Genomic DNA, 11,825 nt, shown 5'->3' on the forward strand with positions numbered 1-11,825 from the left:
AGACTGGAAAAAAGACACAGATGTGTATTACGGACTTTTTGGACTCAGAGGGAGAGGGAGAGGGTGGGATGATTTGGGAGAATGGCATTGAAACATGTATACTATCATGTAAGATTTGAATCGCCAGTCTATGTCTGACGCAGGATACAGGCATGCTTGGGGCTGGTGCATGGGGATGACCCACAGAGATGCTATGGGGTGGGAGGTGGGAGGGGGTTCATGTTTGGGAACACATGTAAGAATTAAAGATTTTAATATTAAAAATTTTTTTAAAAATGCCACAAAAAAACTTATCAATACATCCACTTCCCACTATTCTCCCCCTATGATTTCCTAGAAAATTAAAGCATTTCAAAAGAAAAAAAGAAAACTTTCATATATATATATAGGAAGAGATAAAATATTTTATTGTACAGTCAAAATATAATGTCAGATTAAGGAATTCTTGGAGACAGGTATGAGAAGAGAAAAGAGGGAAAATAAACATGAAAAAAATTAAATTTCCCAACCAGGAGAGACCTGAGAAAATGCTGAAGATTCTATACCCAGCTTTTGCCATCACTGTAAACTCCTTGTATATCATCCCTTATGATATTTCTAGCCCTAAAGTGACTTTCTGAAAAAATTTTTTTTCATGCAGGTTACTGCCCTTTCTTAAGAAATGGATGATACCGCACTTTCTTCACAGTATTCTTCATTTCTGAGTTTCTCAATGTACAGATCGGAGGGTTGAACATGGGAGCAATGACGGTGTAGAAGAGAGCAAACACTTTGTCTTCTGGAAAAGTTTCAGCTGATCTAATGTAGATGAAGAGGACAGGCATAAATAGAACCACAAGGGTGACGTGAGAACTGCAAGTAGAAAGAGCTTTGGTGTGGCTCTCTGCAGGGTAATCCTTGATTGTGTGTAATATCAGAAAATAAGAAGCCATCAAAATCACAAAAGTCACCAAAGCAATCAGACCTGGATTAACAACTACCAGGAGACCCATCCTGTATGTATCCATGCAAGCCAATTTCAGCAAAGGGTACACATCACAGAAGTAGTGATCAATCGTATTGGGGCCACAGGTTGGTAAAAAGATGGTGAGGAGAAATTGACTGGCAGAGTGTATAAGTCCCCCTAGTACAAGAAGCTATGATGATTGTGTTGCACTTTAGTCTGCTCATGACGACGGTGGTAGTGCAGGCGCTTGCAGATGGCCACATAGCGGTCATAGGCCATCCCTGTGAGGATAAAAATCTCGATGGCTCCAAGGAAGTGAAGGATAAAAAGCTGTGTCATGCCAGTTACTATAGGAATTGGTCTTTCTTTCTGCAAGTAAATCAGTCATTAGTTTGGGTGTCACCATCGATGTGTAGCAAAGGTCAGAGAGTGAGAGGTAATTAAGGAAGAAATACATAGGTTGGTCAATGAGAGGACTGCATATAATAGAAATCATTATGAACAAAATTTCCCATCCAAATAGCAATGTAGCAAAATAAAAATAAGACAAAGGCAGAAGATTTCAATGTTCTTATTCTGAGATAGTCCCAAGAAAATAAACAGAGTGACATTATTTCTATTTTCCATGGTCCAGTGCAGTAAAAAGGCATAACAGTGCCCTGAAAGGACATAATGCATAAGTTGATATCAGAAATATTCATGGAGAAAACCTATGATAACACTAATGTCTGCTATTTCTGTTATTTGCAAAAATGAAAATAGAGTTTTAGATGTAGATAAAAAGAACTTATGGTTACCAAGGGGAAAGGAGGGAGACATAAACTGGGAGAGTAAAATTTGACATAAACAACCTACTATAAATAAAATGGATACTAATAAGGACCTGCTCTATACACAGGAAACTCTGCTCAGTAATCTATAATGACCCATTGGAAAAAGAATCTAAAAGAATGGCTGTATCTAGGTGTATAACTGATTAACTTTGCTGTACAGCAGAAAGTAAACACAGCATTGTAAATCAACCCTAGTCCAATAAAAATTAATCAAAGCAAACTAATATCATGAAACTATATTTAATGAACATAATTCCAGCCTCACAAAATGAAAACTTGATAGCATTTTTTGTTTCTGATTAGTTTCATGATTTTCACGAGTCCATCTTTAAGAACATCAGGTTCAAAATAAATGTTAATAAATATACATACATTTATTAATCAGTCAAATTATTTAAAAATAATAGTTGCAAATATTTCCCACTTCTAAAAAAATATACAAGTTCTTGAAAAGAATAATTGCTCTGTATGTCTACAAACTCAAATTTGTTAAAGACACAATTAAGCGTAAGTATTACAAAGTTTACCTTTAATGATATAGAAGAAAGTATAAAACCTAAAAATATTAACTAGTAGAAAATATCCTGCCCCTCAAAATAATTTTAAAATGAGGTAGAATATAAAATTAAATATTTATTTATATAATACATGTATATTTACAAAGAGGAAGATGAAAACTATGCAAGAAGCCAATGCAATTGGTTTGAAAATTTTTAATTGCTTAGTTATATTTTCATTACTGATTTGAGACAGTAAAGTTCTAACATTTATAACAGAAGTATGTTTATTTCTGGCACATCAATAAAAATCATATACTAAATCAACCACAGAATAGAATAGTAGCTAAAACTAAAAACAGAGAAGCAAAAGGAAGTTTTACCTTCACGACTTGCCCATAACTCACTGTATAATAATTTAAGAGCAATATTTTTCTCAGTGGTTTGAATTGGAGTATGACTTTTTCCTCCTTATTTGTCCAATCTAAGACTTTTTTAGAACCCACATATAAAAATTTTACACTGCATAGTTCAGAGAAAAAGTTCATGGGAGGTGTGTGGGAAAGGTTTTCTGAAGACAAACATTTGGGGTCTAGAATCCATTATTGATTACACTGCAGTGTGTGAAATCTGTACAAAACACTTTCATCCTCTAAATTTAGGCTATCTCTCATTTAAAAAGACCTTGTTGCTGGGAAAGATTGAAGGCAAAGAGAGAAGAGTGTTGGTGGATGAGGATGAGATGGTTACATAGCTTCACCAACTCAATGGAGCAAAGTCCAGAAGATAGTGAAGGACAGGGGAGCCTGGCGTGCTGTAGTCCATGGGGTCTCAAAGAGTCAGATATGACTTAACAACCGAACAACATTTGTAAAATAGTGAAATATTTTATATTTTGTCACAAAACACTCAAATTAATAGTCATTGTTTATTAGCCATTGAAGTATTAATTGATATTTTTATTATATGTATTCTTGTGTTACCAGTGAGGCTGTCAATAATAAAGTTAACTAAATATAACTTTCATATAGAAAAATTGAATTTTTTAAAGCCATACAATTATTTTAAACTGGAAGAAAATGTTGAGGTATACTAGACAAATCCTCTAGTTCTAAATAGGAGGAATTTTAATTCAAAGCTTATAGAAAATATTAAAAAAAAATGAATAAAGGTAGCTTGAAACACTTCATAAACAATCTGTTAAATCATATGGATTTAATATGGATTTGACATATGGAAATACAAACGATTCACCTGGGGTTGACCATAGTCTCTAAGAATGTAGTTTGTGTCTCAATAATAATGACATATATTACATAGAACTAGTTATTAGCCTCCAATTAAAATTTAAAAAAAAAAATTTTTAAGAAAAAAAGAACTGGTAACCACATACTCCAAGTATCCTTACTATCAATGTGGATCCCAAAATACATTATAAGTAATTAAAACCTTTTCTAAAGTTTGTTACATGTCTCCGCCCTAATCTTGTAGCTATATTTTATCAGTTAATTTATAAATTATCTGCTTATCACTCTCTTTTACAGACAAAATTAATTCTGTCACATCCAAAAGGAAAAAGTCCTTTTCAATGAAGCCTTAACACAATTAAATTATATCTATGGTAAAATTTTAAGATTTAAAATTAGTTTATAGTGTAGCCATTAAAAAGTAAGGCTTCATGCCTCCAGTTATATTATAGAAATATTTCCTCATCTCTCCCTCTCTCTCCCCTATATAATGGTTAATCTAAAATGATATTCAAAATACTGATTTGGTCAACTTGAAGCAATCACTTATTCATTTGAATAGACATAAACAAAGCCATTATTTTAATTATGGGCATGGGGAAAAAACAACCAGTTGAAAACTTTTTCCCACCCCCAAATTAAACAGGAACATTTTAGTTTATACATAAATAAATTAAGCCTATAAATAAACTAAGGCTTTTACAATAATTTACCAAAGCCAACTGTCTCCATTTCATACAGTATTAATATTTCTTCTAATTAAATTTGACTTTCTAACCAAACAGTTTTGTTAAACATGTGTTTGACCTAAAATTTTCTCAATTCTCAAGGCCACAAACATTTCTTTAATTCCTTTCTTGATAGTTTTATTTTTTTGCTAACTTTCCATACAGCTGTATCCCACAATGCTTAAACTAGTGCTTAGATTTCTAGCTTCTCAATTTTAGTGGGGAAAGATCTCTAACTTTTATTTTTGACACAGTCATCAGTTTCAAGTGTGAACTCTTAACTATATTTCCTGTAACATTTTTCTGTATCTAAATTGTAGAGAAATAGCTTCTTCCCTAAATAATTCAGAGAATTATGAGATTCAAATTTTAAAACAGATGGAAACTTTGAAAAAAGTAAAAAAGTTAGCAAATGAAACAGTCTAAATTCAATTTGACATAAATACCAAATGTTGAATACAGTCTTGACAATTTAATAAAATATTCTTTAGTTAAGATTTTACACAATCCTGGGGTTCTCCACTATTATTAAAGGTAAAGTTTGGGAAAATATTAAAATCAAGGAGGTGAAATTGCATGGGTTTATATTCTGGCTTTGCTAAGAGTGAGTATATGGCCTCAATATGTTATTTAATTACACTAACCGCAGCTTAATAATTTTTTTATTAGTTTACAATTTCACATTTTCATGTGCCTAACATTCTTCTAAACATTGTCTAAACAAACTTTTCAATCATCTCTATAACTCTAATAAATACAAATTAGTAGTAAACTTAGCTTACAAATGGGGAAATTGAGTTTTAGGAAAATTAAAAACTAGTGCAAGATGGTCTTAATAAGTGGTAGAGTCAAGAGCTAAAACAGCATGTATCTTACTTAGCAATACACTTGGTAAAATGTTACACAGTTACCATAGTTCCTGAAACTTGCACTTTGTTGATGAGCATATCTACCTCCATATTTATTGTGAGGATTAATTAGATAAGAGGTGTGTGTCAGCCAGTATGTATTAGTAGCTCAGTAAATATTTCAAGTGATTTTATCTTTGCTGTATCTCTGTAATCTTTTTTTTTTTTTTCCCCTATGAATGGCTAATGTATGACGTTGAGAGTAATGTGAATTCAAATCATGGAATGAAATACTCTGAACAGTAGGTGAATGACCAGAATGAGGAAAGAATGGCAGGACTGAAAGGAAATGATATGAATGGATTCACAACAACTGAAGTGGAAGAACATGTGTGGGAAGTTACATCTCCTCCTTTCCATGATCCTAGCCAAATGTGTGGAGCCTAAATGATTACAAGATACCACTTATTTAACCAATAATAAATAACTATTTGTTGAAATAACTTCATTTTTTAAAAATAGTATATAAAGTATTCAAATCACTTGAAGTTATCAGCATCACATTTATTACAGGAAACACAAGTGGAGAGCAAGGTACATAGAGATAAAGTAAATAGACTCAAATTTTGAGATATCTCCTTTCGATTTTTGTGGCCTGCCTAGAGTCTTGGTAAACTTAATTTTTAATATAAATTTATTTATTTTAATTGGAGGTCAATTACTTTACAATATTGTATTGGTTAACTTAATTCTTGAACCATCTTTTCTCCCTTTTTTTTGTCAGGATGGTGATCGTGAATCATGACAATGTGTACTGGAAGGATTTTCTTTTTCTTTTGGATTTGTTTTTTCTCACTTTCTTGGTAATCTGTGAGTCATTTGTTTTTTTAATGACTGTTTTGCCCATTTTCTACCAAAGTCTTAATACTATTTTCCTCTTGTTCAGCAAAACATGATTTCCCTATCACTGTCTGAAAGCAAAGTATAACGAATAAACAAAAATAAAGTGTACATTCTAAAACTTATTCCAGAACACTATTTTTTGCAAGTTGTTTGGATTTATGTTCCTGAATCATGAGTTCACCAGGTGGATTTCCTCTAGATCCAAGTCATCAGATCCACTGACATGAATATAAAATCTGGATTATAAATAGTATGAAAACCACCATTAGCTATTGTGTTTGATTTAGGAAGCTCAGTTATTAGACATTCATTCCTCCTGGGCCTCAGTGACTGAATTCCCTTGCATTTCACTCAGAATTTTCTGATATAAACAACACTGTGGGGCTTTTGCCTTGAGGGGGCTTATCCTTTCCACGATTTCTGTAATCTGAGTGAGAAACAAAGGACCGCTCTGGTACTAGGGTTCACTCTCAGAGTCAGAAAGATCCTCTGGAGGAGGAAATGGCAACCCATTCGAGTATTTTTGCCTGGGAAATCCCATGGACAGAGGAGCCTGGTGGGTTGCAATTCATGGGGTCACAAAGAGTTGGACATGGCTAAGCAGTGAGTTGAGCTAAAACTTATTGCAATTAATAGTCTTCATCGCCCCTCAAAAAGATTGTCTCCCCTGAGAGAGTTAGAATGGGTTTTACTTTATTTTCAAGTATTGATTTCCTAAAAAATTATAAACTAATAAAGCTTGGTATTATTTTTATGAATTTAGAAAACTTCCAAAAATAATTTAAAATTTTTTCAGTTAAACATGTTTTAATTTTCCCCAAACATATATTTTCCAAATGCCTTTTCTTTTCTTATTTTCTTCTTTCCCATGTGTTTCTGAAGATTCAGTTGCCTTCCAATGTGCTATATGAGCAAAATAAATAATAGAAAATGCATAGTGAGGATTTACTGTGTGTCATATACTAAGGGTTCTCTTTCATCGTAACATGGTCCTAGTGAGAAAGGCACTAAGTCTCCTAAATTTACCTATGAGTAAAATCAATGAGATAAGTTAATTTATAGTTTGCCAAATGTTTCCAGGTCTTGGTTGGCAAACTGACCCCCATTAAGGAGGCAGGGAGAGACTGAAAAAAGAGGCAGATGGCTCCAGATTGGAAGGTGGCGCTTTTAATAAACAAGGGGACTTACATGGGGGCTCGTCATGGATGGCTACTAGACAAGCAGATCTTTGCCTCTTTATGTCAGAAAATTTAAGATCATATAGAGGCCTTTCCTGGGTTCATTCACATATTCAGTCCAGATGGTCTCAACAACACTTTATTATCTCAAGTCTGCATCCTTGAAAACATCTCCACCTATGGGGATGATGTTGTTTAGTCGCTCAGTTGTGTCTGACTCTGCAGCCCCCATGACTACAGCAAGCCAGGTTTCCCTGTCCTTCACCATCTCCCAGAGCTCGCTCAAAATCACTTCCATTGAGTGGGTGATGCCATCCAACCATCTTGTCCTCTGTGATCCCCTTCTCCTCCTGCCCTGTATTTTTCCCAGCGTCCAGTCTTTTCCTTTTTTTTTTTTTTAATGGCCTTAATTTTATTGTAAGATTTTATAACTTGGTGGTTTTCTTTTTCTTTTTAATTTTTATTTTTACTTTATTTTACTTTACAATACTGTATTGGTTTTGCCATACATTGACATGAATCCACCACGGGTGTACATGCGATCCCAAACATGAACCCCCCTCCTACCTCCCTCCCCACAACATCCCTCTGGGTCATCCCCGTGCACCCGCCCCAAGCATGCTGTATCCTGCATCAAACATAGACTGGTGATTCGATTCTCACATGATAGTATACATGTTTCAATGCCATTCTCCCAAATCATCCCACCCCTCTCCCTCTCCCTCTGAGTCCAAAAGTCTGCTAGACACATCTGTGTCTTTTTTCCTGTCTTGCATACAGGGTCATCATTGCCAGCTTTATAAATTCCATATATATGTGTTGGTATACTGTATTGGTGTTTTTCTTTCTGGCTTACTTCACTCTGTATAATCGGCTCCAGTTTCATCCATCTCATCAGAACTGATTCAAATATATTCTTTTTAATGGCTGAGTAATACTCCATTGTGTATATGTACAACAGCTTTCTTATCCATTCATCTGCTGATGGACATCTAGGTTGTTTCCATGTCCTGGCTATTATAAACAGTGCTGCGATGAACATTGGGGTACATGTGTCTCTTTCAATTCTGGTTTCCTCAGTGTGTATGCCCAGAAGTGGGATTGCTGGGTCATATGGCAGTTCTATTTGCAATTTTTTAAGGAATCTCCACACTGTTTTCCATAGTGGTTGTACTAGTTTGCATTCCCACCAACAGTGTAGGAGGGTTCCCTTTTCTCCACACCCTCTCCAGCATTTATTGCTTGCAGATTTTTGGATCGCAGCCATTCTGACTGGTGTGAAGTGGTACCTCATTGTGGTTTTGATTTGAATTTCTCTAATAATGAGTGATGTTGAGCATCTTTTCATGTGTTTTTTAGCCATCCATATGTCTTCCTGGAGAAATGTCTATTTAGTTCTTTGGCCCATTTTTTGATTGGGTCGTTTAATTTTTCTGGAATTGAGTTGCATAAGTTGCTTGTATCCTGGGCCATAAATCTAACCTTGATGAATTTAAAAAAATTGAAATCATTCAAACCATCTTTTCTGACCATAATGCCATTAAGATTAGATCTCAACTACAGAATAAAAACTATTAAAAATTCCAACATATGGAGGTTGAACAACACACTTCTGAATAACCAACAAATCACAGAAGAAATCAAAAAAGAAATCAGATAATGCATAGAAACTAATGAAAACACAACAACCCAAAACCTGTGGGACACTATAAAAGCAGTGCTAAGAGGAAAGTTCATAGCAATAAAGGCATACATCAAGAAACAAGAAAAAAGTCAAATAAATAACCTAACTCTACACCTAAAGCAACTAGGAAAGGAAGAATTGGAGAACCCCAGAGTTAGTAGAAGGAAAGAAATTTTAAAAATTAGGGCAGAAATAAATGTAAAAGAAACAAAAGAGACCATAGCAAAAATCAACAAAGCCAAAAGCTGGTTCTTTGAAAGGATAAATAAAATTGACAAACTATTAGCCAGACTCATCAGAAGCAAAGAGAGAAAAATCAAATCAATAAAATTAGAAATGAAAATGGAGAGATCACAACAGACAACACAGAAATACAAAGGATCATAAGAGACTACTATCAGCAGTTATATGCCAATAAAATGGACAACGTGGAAGAAATGGACAAATTCTTAGAAAAGTACAATATTCCAAAACTGAACCAGGAAGAAATAGAAAATCTTAACAGACCCATCACAAGCATGGAAATTTAAACTGTAATCAGAAATCTTCCAGCAAACAAAAGCCCAGGTCCAGATGGCTTCACAGCTGAATTCTACCAAAAATTTCGAGAAGAGCTAACACCTATCCTCCTCAAACTCTTCCAGAAAATTGCAGAGGAAGGTAAACTTCCAAACTCATTCTATGAGGCCACCATCACCCGAATACCAAAACCTGACAAAGATACTGCAAAAAAAGAAAACAACAGGCCAATATCACTGATGAACAGAGATGCAAAAATCCTCAATAAAATTCTAGCAATCAGAATCCAACAACACATTAAAAAGATCATACAGCATCAGTCTTTTCCAATGAGTCAACTGTTCACATTAGGTGGCCAGATTATTGGAGCTTCTGCTTTAGCATCAGTCCTTCCAGTGAATATTCAAGGCTGATTTCCTTTAGGATGGACTAAACAAAGTGATCACGTGGATCGCAGCCTTGTCTCACTCAATGAAACTATAAGCCATGCCATGCACTACCCCTCAAGGTGGATGAGTCATGAAGGAGAGTTCTGACAAAATGTGGTCCACTGGAAAATGGAATGGCAAACCACTTCAGCATTCTTGCCTTGCGAACCCCGTGAACAGTATGAAAAGGCAAAAATTTGGACAATAAGTAGAACTCAAATTCAAGAATGGGTGGACAAATGAGGAACTTCTGATGCCCAAGCCCATCTAATTGCTCTAGCAGTGGTCATGTCCTCTCCATGACCGACACCAGCAGAGAGGATAGTACCTGTAAAAGTCAGAAGGGCAGCTAGTTCTAGGGAAGGAAGCAGTGAGGACCGGAGGGAACAGGTGATGGATTTTGGAGATGATTACTGTGCTCTATTTTCTTGATTTAGGTACAGAGCACAGGTTTATTTCCTTCATAGTTCTGTCTCTCTCTGTTTTGTTTTTGTTTTATTTCCTTATGGATTATATGTAATAATTAATCTATGAAAAAATATGTAAGATGCCTTAAAACTATACATAAGTCAGTGAAACCACCTGAGGCAGAGTGTTAGGTTAGATATGTCTTCAAAGAATTAACTTGAAAGCAAATTTAGGTATTTCCTATTTAGTCTTCATCTACAAATATCATAACCAAATTATTTTTTTTAGTTAACGCTCAGAATTGCCTACTCTATATAACATAGCAGCTGTTTCTTTAAGCTAATACATTTTTAATCACATAAGTCTCTACCGGAATCTCAGAGTGACCAACAAATTTGTCATTTTAGTCATAATTTTTCAGCTCATCATCTCTGACATTTATAAAGTAAATAATTTGGGCTCTTTGATTTGAAAGTTAATTGAGTCCTCTTTTGGACTCAAAAAGTGGATTCCCAAGTCCACTTTTACTTCCACAAAGCGGTTTTAACACATTGAGTTGGAGAAATTAATTATGCTTCTCTTCTGAAAACATCTTTTGGTACCAACCCTTCTCATGGCCTTTTTCATCTCTGTATTTCTCAGAGTGTAGATTAAGGGATTGAACATAGGAGCAATTATGGTATAAAAGAGAGAAAATATTTTTCCCTCAGGGAAAGTGGTAGGGATTCTTAAATAGATAAATATTGACGGTCCAAAAGTAAGACAACCACAGTGATGTGAGACCCACAGGTAAACAGGGCTTTGTGTCTTCCTTCAGCTGAGTGATTTCTTAAAGTGAATAATATAATGATATAGGACCCAAACAAGTGAACAAAGGTTACTAAGGCAACCATTACTGAATTGGCAACCACAAGGACACCAGTGACATAGGTATCAGTACAGGCAACTTTCAACAAAGGAAAAATGTCACAATAGTAGTGGTCAATTTCATTAGGGCCACAGAAGGGCAAACTGATTAGCATAGAGAACAGAGAAAAGGCATGCACAGCCCACCAGCCCAAGCTGCCAGGATGAGGATATTGCACCTTTTCCTGTTCATGGTAATCATGTAGTGGAGAGGCTTGCAAATGGAAACCCAGCGATCAAAAGCCATGATTGTTAGGATGCACATTTCAGTCATTCCCAGGAAGTGCAAGGAAAAGACCTATAACATACAGTTACCATAAGAGATGGTTTGCCTTCCCAGGAGCAGGTCACTGATCAGTTTGGGTGTCACACAAGAGGTATAGCAGATGTCCATAGAGGATAAGTGGCTGAGGAAATAGTGCATTGGTTGGTGACAAAGAGGGCTACATCAGATGGAGACAAGGATCAGAAGGTTTCCCCCAAGATGGCTATGTAACAAATAAGAAGAACACAAAGCAAAAATATTTGTATGTTTTTGTTACAGGAAAGTCTCCAAAAAATAAATTATGAGATGTTCCTCTGACCTTCCATGTATTGTAAGCTATCTGCAAAAAGTTGAGTAACTGAAAAAAAATAAAATGAAAGGAAATATTTACAATATGATCACAGTCATATAAAAGCTGCTAACAAGACATTTAGA

General features: G+C 35.0%; 2 pseudogenes; both read right to left on the reverse strand.

Annotated features, from left to right (window-relative positions):
• Nucleotides 1–641: 641 nt before the first annotated feature.
• On the reverse strand, nucleotides 642–1,573 carry LOC102175382 (annotated as a pseudogene).
• A 9,189-nt stretch (nucleotides 1,574–10,762) lies between these two features.
• Nucleotides 10,763–11,675, reverse strand: LOC108635240 (annotated as a pseudogene).
• Nucleotides 11,676–11,825: the final 150 nt, after the last annotated feature.

This window comes from Capra hircus, unplaced genomic scaffold (genome assembly GCF_001704415.2).
Source record: "Capra hircus breed San Clemente unplaced genomic scaffold, ASM170441v1, whole genome shotgun sequence".
Lineage (NCBI taxonomy): Eukaryota > Metazoa > Chordata > Mammalia > Artiodactyla > Bovidae > Capra > Capra hircus.